Genomic DNA, 15621 nt, shown 5'->3' with positions numbered 1-15621 from the left:
ATATTTTCAGTAATATCAGCTTGCGGCCTGAGATGTTGTTTGATTAATAATAAGCATGAAGGAAAAGACGTGCTTAAGTATGTTGCATGGTGAAACCCTATAGATAAACAAAAAAGCACAACCTCGAGTGAGTTTATAGCACGTGTGCTAGAAATCGAGAACTTTATTCTGTGAATGAAGTATTGTTGTAAAGAGAACGTGAGTATGTGAATACATGTGAAAGAATGAAGCAATTGCCAAATACTGTGTAGAAATGACTGAAACGAGTGAAGGTTGATTGTCTGTTCTCTAGTGAACGAATTTCTGCTTTAGCCAAGTAATTCTGCTTGGACATGAAGCAGAGTTTAGAATCTAGAAAAGAAAATAAAAGACGAATAAATTATCTTTATTCAGAGTCTGGGGTGGCAGATGCGTGTTTATGTCATTTGTAGTCTGTCTTTCTATGTTCGTCAGCTGACTAAGAATGTTAAATAAACTGTAGAAATGGGAGACGTCCCATATAATAATATTCAAAGTTAAATGTAATACATGTGAATATCAATAGTGATCATGACTGGTGATTGATAACACAATCTGTGCCTGGTCTGTGTCTTTGAAGCCTGCAAACAGATGCAGAGTTTAAATAACGCCATGACTTATTGACCTCGACGAATCTCAAAATAGCTTGTAACATGGTCAGTCAAAGAGAAGAATTTTAAATCTGAATTTCATGAAAAGTATTATAAGCATAAAAGTTTAATTTAAATCTATAGATGTTCTTTTTCTCCAGATTCAGCAAATCCACTGACCAACGGATGAAAAACACAAACTATGTTTCTATACAAGTTGCAAAAAATAGCTTAATAGCAAGTTTGGGCAGAGCAATTAGAAATAATCTAATCGAAGGATAGTGAATATTTATCAATCATAAATTAATGAACAGCAGCTATTAGAATAATTTTCTTGCATGCTGATTTAGTGCAAGTGTTAAAATGTTTTAATGAAAAAATGCAAACAAATGAACACTAGACTGATTTCGTTCTTTGAAAAAACAGTATAGAGGGTTTACATATTTTGATGTATGACAAATGATTATTATTATCACTTCAGTAATTACAAAATGTATTAGAAATGACATACATGTATTGATTTGTCTCTGTAAGTGATTAATTTTAGGAAGAGTTGTTATTGCATCAATGTATTAAGTTAATGCTCAGTGATAATGCACACAGCTAAATGGATTATGCAGTTATACATTAGAAGCATTAGTCTATATGACCTGTTATAAAATCTTACAGACATTATAAAGATTTTGTCTTATGATATGGATGTTATAAGATATTTTTGTTTAACACTTAAATTCAAATATGTAACATCCTGTTATAATTTAGGCAATGTGTGAATTTTGTGTAATGTATGATGATCCTACTGAAGAAACATTGTCACTAGCATAGTTTAAATGTATTACTCTATTTCTTTTTATGAGACTGAACTGCGGGTCTAGAATTGTCATTTATAATGCTGCATTTGTATGATACATATGATTGGGAAATAATTGCTTTATGTTATGTATTTGCTCTACCTTCCACCCTTCTCTAGTTAGCATAGCAAGTAGCTTAAGTTTGGCCACTCAATTTAGTGGTTAAAGCCTCTCCATTCAGTGGTAAAGTTTCATGAATGAAGTAACAGGTGGTGTACACACAAATGAAGATTTACAGAGACTGTACTGCGCTAATGACTTTTAATCTGTTGCACATACCTGAGAATAGCTGGTGAAGAAACACTTGCTTTCCAGAGGGAACGGAGTAAAGAACTAAAGAAAGATTGCAAGTCCAGCTACTCAGATTTGATGCCATGAACTAAGACAAGTTTTATGGACTGTGGCAGGGACAGGCTGTAGCCACTGAGGTGATGTGACAGCTGTTGAAGGCTCCCATGAATGACCACTGAATACAGTGCAAGCTTAGAGGAAGTGCACCTCTGCTAAAAGGGACAGTCACCATGTGTTCATCTTATGAGCTCCCTACTGATAAAAGGACTGTTTACTTTCTGTTCCAGTAACAACAAACTTTAGTGCCTTGAAGCAGTCACACTTTGTTCAGACGGATCTGCAAAGTTACCAATCTGCAAAGCCACCAAGAAAGAGACTTTGTTAACAAACCACTGGGTTGGACAAGGCATATATATATATAGCAAGTCTAGGAATATACTTGAAACTATTATAAGAAGGGCTCAAAGGTATGAGGATATGCATGATTTATCAATGATGTGAACTTGGAATAGAACATCTGATAGTGAAGTTGGGGAGGATAACAGATAGTGAATGAACAATTATGCAATAATACTAGTTAAGAACAATTAATAATCATAGCAATGAAGCTAGAATAGCATCTGAGTTATGTTACAACTATTGTAACTCATAAAGGGATCAGACATCAAAGGGTGGGCACATCTAGCAACATATTGAAGCTAGAAATGATAGGAGTGCCAAAGAATAGTAATCCATCAAGATGCTATATAGGATTGTAATATAATCTGATGCTATGACACCCACTGCATGAATTCAGTAATATGTAGACACAACACAGACTATGTAAGAAATAACAGGCATAAATCTCCACTAACACCATTGATGAGATACATTGATCACTACTTGATAACAGCATGTTAAATGTAACTGTTTGTCCATGTTTACGCTGGTTTTAGATGAATGGTACAGAAGCTATAGTGTATTACATCTTACATGTCCATAAATGACTTGAAATATTGACACTGTGATGGGGATCAAGTACCTTTTGTTTTGTGGATATGACTTTCAAATATTGTTTTTTGTCACAGATCCAGTGACAAAGGGTGGCTTGTATACTACATGTTTCTTTATGTCACTGTATCTGGACAATACTGTTATGAGTTTTATTCACATGTGCATGTTAACTGTGGCACACAGGGCTCAGCAGTTAGAATTGCTGACCAAGCATTGGATTAGATAGCCAAAGACAACTGGAGGCTTGTATAGTCAGCTTAAACACAGGTTAGGGTATTTCTGTCCTCTATCAGCACAAACCTTCTTTCCTTCTTGGGAGAATGAGAATCGACATGTAAGCACTATGATATTTCTGTATTTTGTGGGAGAGGAATTCAGCCCTTGTTTGGAGACAGAGAAGACCAGCAAATGAAGCAAGAACATATAAAAGGTCTGGACAGTGGCCAGACCCTTGAGGCTGTGTCGACACAAGGTGTTGAAAAACCTCCCAGCGTAGGGACGGAGAAAATGGCTGACTGTGTTGATCCAGATTCCCACCTGGATAAAGTCTGTCCATATGCCTCCCGTCTGTAACGCGTAAAGCGTCAGTAAATGTAAGCTAAAAGATATTTTGTCTCATGTGATTCTTGTACGCCGTAATCACTATGGGAGGGATATCGCCTTTTCTGGTATATTATGATATTGTTTAATTATTTAATAAGCCACAATTTAAAAGAACACATTTCCAAGAGAGCTAATGCCTCTGCAGGAAACAGATTCACACACATAGAGCACATAGAAGAACACACAGAATACAAAGCATTTAACGTGCTACTTTAGTTACGATGGGATCTGAGAAACTAGTAAATTAAACAATTTTAAGATGAAGTTTATGATGTTCTACTTTAATGACAAAATAAACTACGTGATTAAAGTGGAAATTTCAAGATTGAAGTTGACATTTCGTGCTTTTTCCCTCGCTGTGTGCCTTTTTTTTCTCTGTACCCTAATAAGCTTTCATATGACACTCAGACAGTGGGCTACAACTCACCTTTTCACCGCAACTTTGATATCTGACAACTTCTTTTAATTTTGGCTACTGTGTGTCGTGATGAGAGCAGTTCAAATAGAATGGCTGAGGCAGTGTGTGCTTGATGCTGTATACCAATAATTCTCTTTCCGATCTGCTGCTGTAGAGCTGTCATTCCACTTTCAGATACAGTGATATAAATACTCCAAGTGGTGCACTAAGAGTAACAACACTAAAACAGTTATGGTATTTAGAATACTTTGACTATTCCCTGGACCATTATATTGTTACAGGTTAATTACAATCAGATGCCTTAAACTGTTAAACAATATGCATTTAATTTCAGTGTATTTGATAAAGCTGCGTCAGGGATGTGGATCTAAAAAGAAAGGAAACCACACTGGAACAAAAGCACTGCTTTGACGCTTAGGTGCCAATTTGCAAAACCGAGCAGAGGACTTGCGTATGCCAAGGATTTAGCTGGCGTGAAAATGTGCGTGGCAAGTTTAGTTTTTATACATGTGAGTGTATAAACGGGAGTACGCAACATTTTTGTGCATACACACCACTTATACATGAGGCCTTGATTACCAGCATTCCTTAGTATTGGTTGCAGTGTTAATAGGTGCTCTTATGTGTAAAATATAAAGAAAAATGTTATCAAGCATTTTTTCTGAATGGAATTGTATAGTTAAAGTACAAAATTGCCACAGTGCAGCTATTTAAAAGTCAAGGCAGGTCAGTCACAATGATGAAATAATTAAAAATTAAGATATTTACAGACTCATTGTCCATTACCATTGTTAACAGCACATCTGATATTAACAATGCTGTTCAGTGCTCTATAGATTTTTGTGTTTTGTGTTGGGTTCAAATGAAGAACTGTTTGTTGTCTTTGCCTTGTTTTCCTTTGTCCATGCCCATGGTATGACATTGTCCATCCTTTTCACTTTTTGTGTAAGACTCCTTGTTGTGTCCTCCTCAACATTTTAATAAAAATCATGAATTCATCTGGCACCAAATTTTAGATATTCAGATTACCACCTTAAAGTAAGTCTTCTTCTCCTGGACTGTGCTCTTTGACAGACACGAACTGTCTGACATTTTGATTTTCACTGACATTTTTTCTCTTTTTAGTCTGAGTGACAACAAAATCACAGACTCTGGAGCAACAACACTTCACAAAGCTTTGCATGGGAAAGCCAACCTGAAGACTGTGAGGTAATAATCTTTAGGTTTTCTTCTTGACTTAATTGTAATTTTTCTTTAATGATATATTTGTTCTTGTAATAGGAATCTTTATTGTAAAAACCTGTCTATTATGTTTACTGAATAGAACAAATTGAGTAAAGTCAAGAAAGGTCAGGGTCATTACACAAACACTAAGGAAATATTTAAACATATAAAAATACAATGCCAATTGCCATGGGCCTTGGTACTTCTAATGTTCATCAGCCTAGTCGCTCTTCTCTGGACCTTCTCTTGTGCTGCTTTGTCCTTTTGTAGCCTGGAGACCAAAACTGCACACAGTACTCAAGATGAGGCCTCACCAGTGTGTTATAAAGGTTTAGTGTCACCTCCTGTGACTTGTACTCCACACACCAAGGCGCTATATAACCTGACATTCTGTTAGCCTTCTAAATGGCTTCTGAACACTCTCTGGATAGCTTAGAGTCCACTATGACTCTAAATCCTTCTCATAGATACATATACAGAGTGAAAGGTGCTAAGTAATAGATGGATGCACAAAATATACTTTCAGGTTTCACTCCCATTGTGCATTCAAAATATTTTTACTTTCTCTTTATAATACTATATATTTAAGTACACAAAATTTCATCTGCCACAAATCTGCCCAAGCCTGTATGCTGTCCAAGTTCTTCTGTAACCATTCAGTTCTTTCTAGATGATCCGCCGTTTCACCTTGTTAGGTATCATCTGCATATTTAACCAGCTTACTAAATATATTCTCTTCAGACCATTTATGTATATTAAAAGAGCAGTGGCTGCAGCTCTGCCCCTGGGGACACCCACTTTTAGTTCCCTTCATCATAACCCTTTGCTTCCTGGGTTTAAGCCAATTTTGCATTCTCTCATACTGTAGATCATAACCTAAATTCCTATTTCTTTTAGTTGGTTCACTAACTTTTAATGAGCCCTTATCAAAAGCCCTCTGAAAATCAAGGTAAATAATATCATATGCACATTTCTGATTGTCTGCTTGTATTTCTTTCAGTCCTAGCATATTAGAGAAACATGACCTTCCTTCTGTCTAAACCCCTACTGCCTGTTAACTAAAACTCTTGTTTTTCTCATGTGCTGCTTGATCTTCTCCTTAATAATTCCTTTCATTAAGTTTCTAAACCATACTTTCTTGGATCAGCCCATTCAACTCTGTCTGCTATCTTCAAATAAGAGCCATCTTCCAGAAGCGCTCCCTCTACTGCTCCACTCCACTAGATTGGTTCAGATCCTACATAAATCTTGTTAATCACAGTGTTTGATTAATTAACAAACAGGATGCCTTCGTTAAATAATGTTTTAATTGCTCCATGATGGTGGAGGAGTGGTTGTGTAATTGGTCATAGTAATGTTAAGGGTTTTGTTTTACTTTTCAGACAGCTGGATGCTTGTCATGAATTCAGACCTTTAACATTGGTCGTTATATTTCACTTTCTCATTTCAGACTCTACAATAATATGATATCAAACCACGCGATCTTTGCAGAAGACCAGCGTTATGAAATTGACAGCTGTAATGCAATAAGAAGTGAAGCAATGTGCCACCTTTTATTGGCTAACTGAACCAATTACAATATGCAAGCTTTCGAGGCAGTTATGGCCCTTCTTCAGGCAAGATGGCTTCTCATTTCATCTATAATAGCTAACATGATACAACACCTACTACTACAGGCAGCTGCAATGGAAACACAAAGCACTTATTATTTGGTTTGACATTGTTTCTTTTAATAAAGCATCTTTTTTATTTTGAAAACTGTTTTTAATGTAGAGCCCTTGTTTGCTTTGCCTTTCTGTCTGATTCATGTGCAAACTTCCATAAAATAAACGTATTTTATTATTTCTGGTGTTTATCTTTCACTGAGGCTTTAACTCTTGAATTGTGACACTTTATGTGTTTTGTATATTGATTACAAGTTTGTGTTTTTCTCTGTTATGTATGTGAATTCAATGCAGCAGCCTTAAGAGACCCAGTCAAAGAGGATTAGTAAAGGCCTCAGCCATCGTGATGGTCACTTTTAAGGACCATGTGCACTCAGAACAGCAGACTGAAAGACAGTTTTATTCAGTGGTTCTCAAGGCTAATGAAGAGCCACTCATTGGCATCACCAAAGAAGTGTTTCTGTTGCTTTAATGGTTTGTACTCTGTTTTCACTATACTGTCCTCAGTATTCTGTGGAAGTCAAAGAAGTAAGAATCTCTCTGGATAGTGTACACAAGGACACAACTAAACTTCAAGTACAGGATCCAGTCAGTAGTGTTGCTGGTATGGTAAAGCAGAGCTCGAGTCTTAGTTCGAGACAGGGTCCATTCACACTCTCATTTAAAATGTGGATATTGTAAAAGCCACTGGGACATACAGCTTCCCAAACCTGGACACAGACAGGCACAGAGACACCCAAGTGCAAAACACCACACAGTTTATTTCTTCCTGGGGAAGCTCTATTTCCACTCTCTACTTCAGAGCACAGTACACAATTATCCAGCACAACGCTGCTCAGCCACTCTCTTTATCTTCTTTCCTTCTCTCTCTCATGCTTCTTCTTTCAGCCACCTCCACTCCTCTTCCAGAAAGCTTTGTCCTCCACCTCCCTACTCTGGCTCCCCAAATAGAGTGAAGTGGCCTCTTTTATAGTGCACCCAGTGGAAGTGTTGCAGTTTAGGGCTCTGGAACTGTACAGGCGCCCTGGTGTAATCCAGGGAGGTATTGCCATGAAACTTTTCTCTCCTCTGGTCCATCCATCACAGGGTGTCAGTCTGCCACTATATATATATAGTGAAAGAATGAGCCTCAACACATGAAAAGGGTTTGGGGCAGCTACCCTTATATTGTCCCTGGCTGAAATGGGTATTCAAATGAATGTAGAAATGTTTTCTTTGAGACTGAACTGATTTGGTTTTGGAAAATGGCGGCTTTATAAGCTATAAACCGGAAATGATGTCGTCTAGGGACAGAACTGGAAGTGATGTCGATCTGGGTGCCAGAGCCAAAACTGATATCAGACTGGTGGGCATAGGGAGCTGGAAGTGATGCTTTGATGTTGAATCAGCAAGGTTTTTCCATATTTGGCCTGGAGAGATAAAAGAGGTAGGTTTAGTGCACCCCGCCACCCCTGGCCTGGCGTGGAATTACCTCCTTGCTACTCACACATGTGTGACACAGCCCTCCACTCAGCCTATACTCATCTTGTTGGGTGTACCTGTCTGTTAAGTTGTGCTCTGGGGAAGGCCATCGGCTTTGGCTTGCAGTATATCTTGACGATAAACAACCAAAAACTTGTAAGGCTGTAGGTCTAAAAACACCTTGTGACTCATGGGTTCGAGTCTCTGTGCAGGGCCATCCACTGTAAAGGTACACCAGGGTGAACTCATCCCAACAGGTAGTACCTCAGCTGTGTAATCACCCATTTAATCGCCAAAGCCTCCCACTCCACTGCCGCACACCTGGTTTCACAGTCCAATAGTTTCCACTCTGGTACATAATGGGATGTTCAGCTCCATCGACTGAGCTCTGGCTCAGCATGGCACCAAGACCTGTGTCCGGCGTCTGTCTGGAAGATAAAAGGCAGCTTAAAAGTTAGGTGCTTTCAATATAGAAGCTGATATAAGGGCCTGCCTGAGGTCACTAAATGCAGCTTCTGTTGCCTCTTCCATACAACATACGATTTAGTTTCCCCTTCCTTGTAAGATTAGTCGGCGGGCGTTGCTCTCTCGGAGAAACAGGGTACAAACTGGCGATAGTATCCCGCTAAGCCAAGAAAGGCCTGTACCTGCCTCTTGGTCATCGGATGGGGCCAGTTCAAGATGGCATCAATTTTGGAGCACTGTGACCTTACTGTACCCCAGCCCACTAGGTAACCTAAATATTTATTTCAACTAATCCAAAGTAACATTTATTTGGATTAATACAAAGACCGGCATCCGCCAGTGACCACAAAACAACTCAAACCTGCTGTAAGTGTTCTTTCCAGGTGCTGGAATAGATGACAATGTCATCTAGGTAGGCAGCACTATATCGAATTATGAGAACGGAGCACTTTGTCCATCAGGACGCTGGAAGGTCTCAGGTGTCCCATTTAATCCGAATGGAAGAACATGATATTGCCAGTGCCCTCTAGGGGTACTAAACACTGTCTTTTCCTTATGGAGTCCGTTAAGGAACCTGCCAGTACCCCTTTGTCATATCTAAGGTAGTCAAAATGTAGCTTGTCCTAGTCGCTCAAGGAGGTCTTCCACAGGTATCAGATAGGCATTGAATTGGGAGACTTGGTTAAGCCAACGGAAGTCGTTACAAAACCTTCAACTTCCATTAGGCTTTCTGACCAAAATGATGGAACTGGACCATGGACTATAACTTTCCTCTATCACACCTAGATCGAGCATTTGTTTGATTTCCAGCTCCACTTCTGCCTTTTTGCTTTGGGGAGTCGATATGGGCATTCTCAGACTGTTAACCTGGTTTTAGCAACAATGTCATGTGGAACCAGAGAGGTTCGGTCCAGGTTTCTCACTTACTACTTCCGGTACAGACAGGATAACTGCTTTGAGCTCCTGTCGCTGTAGGTGGGTCAAATTATTACCAAAGTTAAGGGTTAATTTATGAGCAAACAGTGAACAGGGCTTTCGGAGGAGGGATCGGGGTCCCTTTTCTTCCACGGTTTCAGCAAATTAACATCATAAACTCCACTGGGCCTATGAATTGGTTGTGTAACCAAATAATTGACCAGCCCCTTCCTCTCTCCTTAACTTCATACAGGCCTTGCCAATGTGACAGTAGTTTGGAGTGCGAGGTAGGAACCAATATCATGATTAGCTCCCAGGAAACTCCGAAGGGACATACCACGTTTATAACAACAGACCTGGACTGCTTTGTGCCATCTTCATGTGAGACTTTAGTATAGGTCTAATTTTTGCAAATCCATCACGTAATTACTTGATATATTCTAGTGTATTTGTAGAGGGGAGGCCTCCTCCCAATCTTCCTTTAAACATCCAAAATACCTTAGGGTTGTTGTCCATATAATAACTCAAAGGGTGAGCACCCCATGAAGGCTTGTGGGACTTCCATATGCATTGACTACCTAATGTAGCATCAGTTTAAGAGTTTAATTAAATCTCTCGAATAGATCATTTGTTTGAGAATGATATATCAAGGTGTTTAAATGTTTTATTTTTAGTAACCAGCACGTATCTGAGGTAAAAGGCGTCCATTGATTCATCAGGATTTCTTTAGGGATACCAACTCTCGTAAAGACCTCTACCATAGCCTTTGAAGTCGCTTAGTTCAAGGGAACAGCTTTGGGATATCGGGTAGCATAATCTACCAGAACCATTTTATATGTATATATTTATATATAATGAGGTTGACCCCTATTCTCTCAAAGAGGACGTCAATTCAGGGTAACGGGACTAAAGGAAGCACAGTCCTTCCTAGGAATCTCCCATAATTGACATTTCAGACAGGACATACAAAAGCGGCAGACCTCCTCATTAATCCGGCCAGAAAATTGGAGCTTAATCTGCTCTAGTATTTTTCGGGGCCCAAATGGGCTCCCAGGAGATGGGTATGAGTCAGTTAAAAACTTATTGCCGGTAAGACCATGGAACCTCGTGTTTTACTACCCAATACAAAAGCTCATTATTTAACACAAAGTGGTCACCCTGTGGCATGGGATGTAGTGTGTGTTGGCCATCTATCGAAACTACTGCATTTTATGCAAATTTAAGGAGTCATCATTCCATTGCTCCCTTTTAAATGAGGCCAGGGTCTGACTAAATTGAAACTGCAGACGGATGAGTGGATGAGATTCGACCTCAAAGGGCGTGGTTTCATTCCGAGCCAGAGCAGTGCTTGAAGATGGAGTGTCATGCTACGACAGCCCAGCCGTTTCCATGTCATCGTTAGAAGCCAAATTCTGACTCTCTTCTGGCTGTGAAAACAGTGTGGAGGTAGACAACAAGACTTAGTGCACTTGTGAGATTAGCGAGTGTTGTACCGCGGTTTTGTCTGACCAATCTCTACCCAGTATCATGGGAAATGGAGGATTTTAGAGTACCACCACCACCATTTTCCCAATACACCATCCTGGCAGATGTAACAGAATGCAGACTCATAAGATCAGATGTCCCTGTGAATACAGGTTAGACTGGTCTTAAGCCTGTCTGCTGTCCAAGTCCCTCAGTGATGATTCAACAGATTCAAGATTATCTGCCAATCCTCCTTGCTTGGTATCATCTGCAAAGTTAACCAGCTTGTTACTTGTATTCTTATCTAAATCATTTATATAAAATAAAAATAGCAGTGGCCCTAGCACTGACCTGCTGGTCACCACTCTTAACATCGGCCAATTCTGATGAAGTTCCTCACACCATCACCCCTGCTTCCTCTGTCTGAGCCAATTCTGCACCCATCTACAAATATCACCTGAACTCCCACTTCTTTTAACCTGATGCCCAACCTCTCATGTGGCACCTTATCAAATGTTTTCTGAAAATCAACATAAATAATATCATAAGGTCCACCTTAATTGTATCTTTTTGTTGCTTTCTCATAGAATTCCAGGAAGTTGGTAAAATATGACCTCACTCTTCTAAGCCCATGCTGATTGTTCAATAAAAATTCCGATCTTACCATGTTTTGCTCAATTTTTCACTTAATAATTCCTTACATTAATTTTCCTGAGATGCACATTAAGCTTACTAGCCTATAGTTGTTTGAATCTGCCCAGTTAACCTTTTTAATGTAATGGGATAATTTTTGCTATTTTCCAGTTCTTTTGAAATATTCCAGTGCTCATTCAGGTCAGGTCAGGGCAGGTTGAGGAGCATGCACTGGTACAGCACATGACTGCAACCACCACATGATGAAGTAGATCAGGATTGTGGTTGGCAATCCCCCAGGCAGACACGCAATCCAGTCCCACCCTCTGCAAATGACCCCTCTATCTGCCACAGCCAGGTGTGATGTGGGTGTCCTCTTGGCCTGGTCCAAGCACTCAAGTCCTCAACAAGGATGACTCTGCGAGATGGATCACCCTCAGGGAATTGCTCCTCATGGCCTAGTGCGTGAATTGACGCTCCCTCACAATGCAGTTTATGTGACTCATTCGGGACTCTGTGAGCAACACAAAGTCAAACCAGCGGTTACCAAGGACTCTCGAAGAGGCACACATGAAGGAATCCAGTCTTCATTTAAAGTCACTGGATAGTGTCCATGTCCTCACAAACAGGAATCACCAGGACTCTAAAGACTTGGACCTTCATCCTTTTGCATAGATATTGGGAGCTACACACCCCTTTCAACGAAGTACTCTCCCAATCCGTCTACTGACTTCACAGAAAGAGTCACCCAGACATGAATGTCACTGCCGAGGTAAGTAAAGCTCTCCACGCAGGTTGACACTCTCCGTAAGCAGACACACTGCTGATGGCTGTGCCCAAGAGTTCATTAAAGGCCTGGATGTTGGTTTTATCAGGACACTTGGATGCCCATACACTCAGGTTCCTCGCTCAGTCCTCGAGAGCCCCCATCAGAGCCTCCAAGTCAAGATCAGTGAATCTCTCTTCACCAAAAGATGCCCCACAGCCACTGGTCCCCACGACCCCTGTCCAACAGTCCGTCCATACAAGCATGGACCAGAGTAGGAGCAGAACACACCTGACCTGTCCTAAATTCCCTGTGTCTGCATTCCCTAGCTTAAACGATCCTCACTCGCCTACTCATGCCTCCACAATTCATTGGTGCCCCTCCAGTTCAGATGTAACCCGTCACAGTGGAACAGGTCCAATCTGTTCCAAATGGAGTCTCAATGCCCCATAATCCTATACACTTGTGTTAAGCCTTCTAGTCTCCTCAATCTTACCTGGACTGGAGCGTGGCACAGGCAAAACTTCGAGAAGACTACCTTGTCAGTTCTGCTCCTCAGCTTGGAACCTAACTCTTTGAATTTGGATTGCAGAATTGACAGACTACCCCTTATGTATGTCATTTGTTCCAACGTGGACAATGACAACTGGATCCACCCCTGCTCTGGCCAAGAGCCTATCCACCCTTCCAGGGAGGTCCTCCACCTGTGCACCTGGAAGGCACACACACTGTGAGAGCTCTCTCTCACCTGTGCTTCAACTTCCCTAATGATTGAGTCCCCAACTATCACTACCTCTCTTTTGGGAACTGAATCCTAACTGGGAAAAGAAAATCCGAACACATTTCTCCAGTTTTGATGTCACTACACTGGTTGCCTGTGTCATTCAGGATTGACTTTAAAATACTGCTTATGGTTTATAAAGCCTTAAATAATCTCGCTCCTTCTTATATATCGGAATGCCTGACGTATATTCCAAATCGTAACCTTAGATCTTCAAATGAGTGTCTCCTTATAATTCCAAAAGCTAAACTTAAAAGAAGTGGTGAGGCAGGCGGCCTTCTGCTGTTATGCACCCAAAATCTGGAATAGCCTGCCAATAGGAATTCGCCAGGCAAATACAGTAGAGCACTTCAAAACACTGCTGAAAACACATTACTTTAACATGGCCTTTTATAACTTCAATTTAACTTAATCCTGATACTCTGTATGTTCAATTCTTCATAATAACTATTCACAGTGGCTCCAAAATCCGTACTGTCCCCTACTCTCTTCTGTTTTTCCTCGTTTTTGTGGTGGCGGCCTCGCACCACCACCACCTACTCAAAGCATCCTGATGCACCAACATTGATGGACTGAAAGCCAGAAGTCTACGTGACCATCATCATCAGGTCCTTCCATGAAAACCCTAAATACAAAGAGGACTGTTTGATTTATGTTAGGTAGATTGCCCAGAGGGGACTGGGCGGTCTCTTGGTCTGGAACCCCTACAGATTTTATTTTTTCTCCAGCCTTTGGAGTTTTTTGTTTTTCTGTCCACCCTGGCCATCGGACCTTACTCTTATTCTATGTTAATTAATGTTGACTTATGTTTATCTTTTATTGTGTCTTCTATTTCTCTATTCATTTTGTAAAGCACTTTGAGCTACATTTTTTGTATGAATATGTGCTATATAAATAAATGTTGATTGATTGATTGAACTGGTTTTGGGGTGGCCTGTTGGGGCTCCTCATCCCTGCCTACCACCCTCAGAATTATCAGAGTCACCGTCCCAGCCGCCAGGACATGATAACAGTTTGACACTTCTAATTCTGGGGTTGATGCCCCGGACAGTGTGCACCCTTTACCATACGCCTTTCCACCGCGGACCCACCTAATCCTACCTGTCTGGTCTGGAATCTCCTCCCACGTCACCTTGGGGTGCACACTATCTCTAAAGGACACCTGGGCCAAGTCCACCCTCTCTATTACAACGCAGGTCAGTTCAGCGACCCTGAGCTCGAGGTTCTGATCAGCTGGCATCTCCTGCAGATGTGGCCCTCATATACAACTGGCTCTTCCAAACCATCATCTAAAAAGTCCAACATCCAACAGGACTTGCATTGCACTGGCCTCATTATTAAAATTTGATTTGGGATTATAAACTGCCTTAACTTTTTTTTCTTAAAATTAAATAATTTAACTTAAATGGTAACACTAAGATCTGCTCCAGATATTTTACACCTTTTCCCCTTAAGCTCCTGTCCTGTTCTCCCTCTCAGCTGCCTGCTATTTGCCTTTCTATGAGGTTAACTTTACTTTTCTCTGTCTCTTCTCCTAACTTTGCACTCCTCTTACTTATAAGCTCTCCTCCACTCTCACTGTTTGTATTAATGACCCTTACGCTGTCGCCACTTAACTGTTCTACCTCTGGACCGCTAAGGATAGTTTAATCTAAAATAGGCAAATAAGTAAAACTTTACTACCTTTTCTGCTCCTACAGCCCCTTGTGCCTGAGTGGCGTCTTAAGGATGGCTGCTTACCTGCATAATGCTGAGCCTTCCCTTACTGCTCTGAAGTCAGTTGCGGTCTTTTTCTTTTCTTTTAAACTTATTAATTGCTGTTATGATGACGCGGTTATTTGCTTACAAATGCCGATATCAGTTACTGCTGCTTTCTACCCTACCTCCTCAATGCTACTTCAAATAAAGATAACAAGTACAAGTAGAAGTAGCTTTTCCAAGCAACTCCAAAGATACTTTTGCTCTTGTGCAGGTGAAAAAAAAAAAAAAACGTTCTAAAGGAAAGCTTTAAAAATTCCCACACGGCTTCTTAGTGGCAACCAAAACCCAAGTTTTAAGAGCAAAATGTATTTTTTATTTTACTCACACCACAGAACAAACCACAAACTCTCAACAGCCTCTCTGCTTGCAAAATACACGCCAGCACGCCTCAAGCCTCAAGTGATGACGCAATATCACTCCTGCTGAAGCGGTTTGCCCTTATCAATTTGTCTGTTTGGACAATACGACTGGTCAGTGTCATGTAAGGAGGCTGACCTGTGCTTTGATGCTATGATTTTGCATATTTACTAATTAGCTTGGTGTTGCCATTTATTCACACAATTTCCATAGGGTGTAGTTACCTGTATGTGACTCAATCTAATAGGCCAGATTGAAACTACCACCTTTTCCCTGGTCTTTCTTCATTTCACAATTAAATGGGCTACTTAAACTGGACTACAAGTCCCATCAGGCTCTGCTTACACTACAGCAGCAGTTTTAGCC

At 40.5% G+C, this 15621-nt stretch overlaps 1 long non-coding RNA gene across 2 annotated transcripts in view; it reads left to right on the top strand.

Moving 5' to 3' along the window:
- Positions 1–6830, top strand: part of LOC120521988 — a 57413-nt gene extending 50583 nt beyond the window's left edge. For both annotated transcript variants that reach the window (XR_005632246.1, XR_005632247.1), the window contains 2 exons: positions 4890–4973; positions 6439–6830. This is a non-coding gene — a long non-coding RNA (uncharacterized LOC120521988). The remainder of the gene's footprint in view (positions 1–4889; positions 4974–6438) is intronic.
- The last annotated feature ends 8791 nt before the right edge of the window (positions 6831–15621 follow it).

Source organism: Polypterus senegalus, unplaced genomic scaffold (assembly GCF_016835505.1).
Source record: "Polypterus senegalus isolate Bchr_013 unplaced genomic scaffold, ASM1683550v1 scaffold_415, whole genome shotgun sequence".
In the NCBI taxonomy this organism is placed as follows: Eukaryota; Metazoa; Chordata; class Cladistia; order Polypteriformes; family Polypteridae; genus Polypterus; species Polypterus senegalus.
The sequence above is the reverse complement of the archived record's forward strand: the minus strand, read 5'-3'. Positions and strand labels throughout refer to the sequence as shown.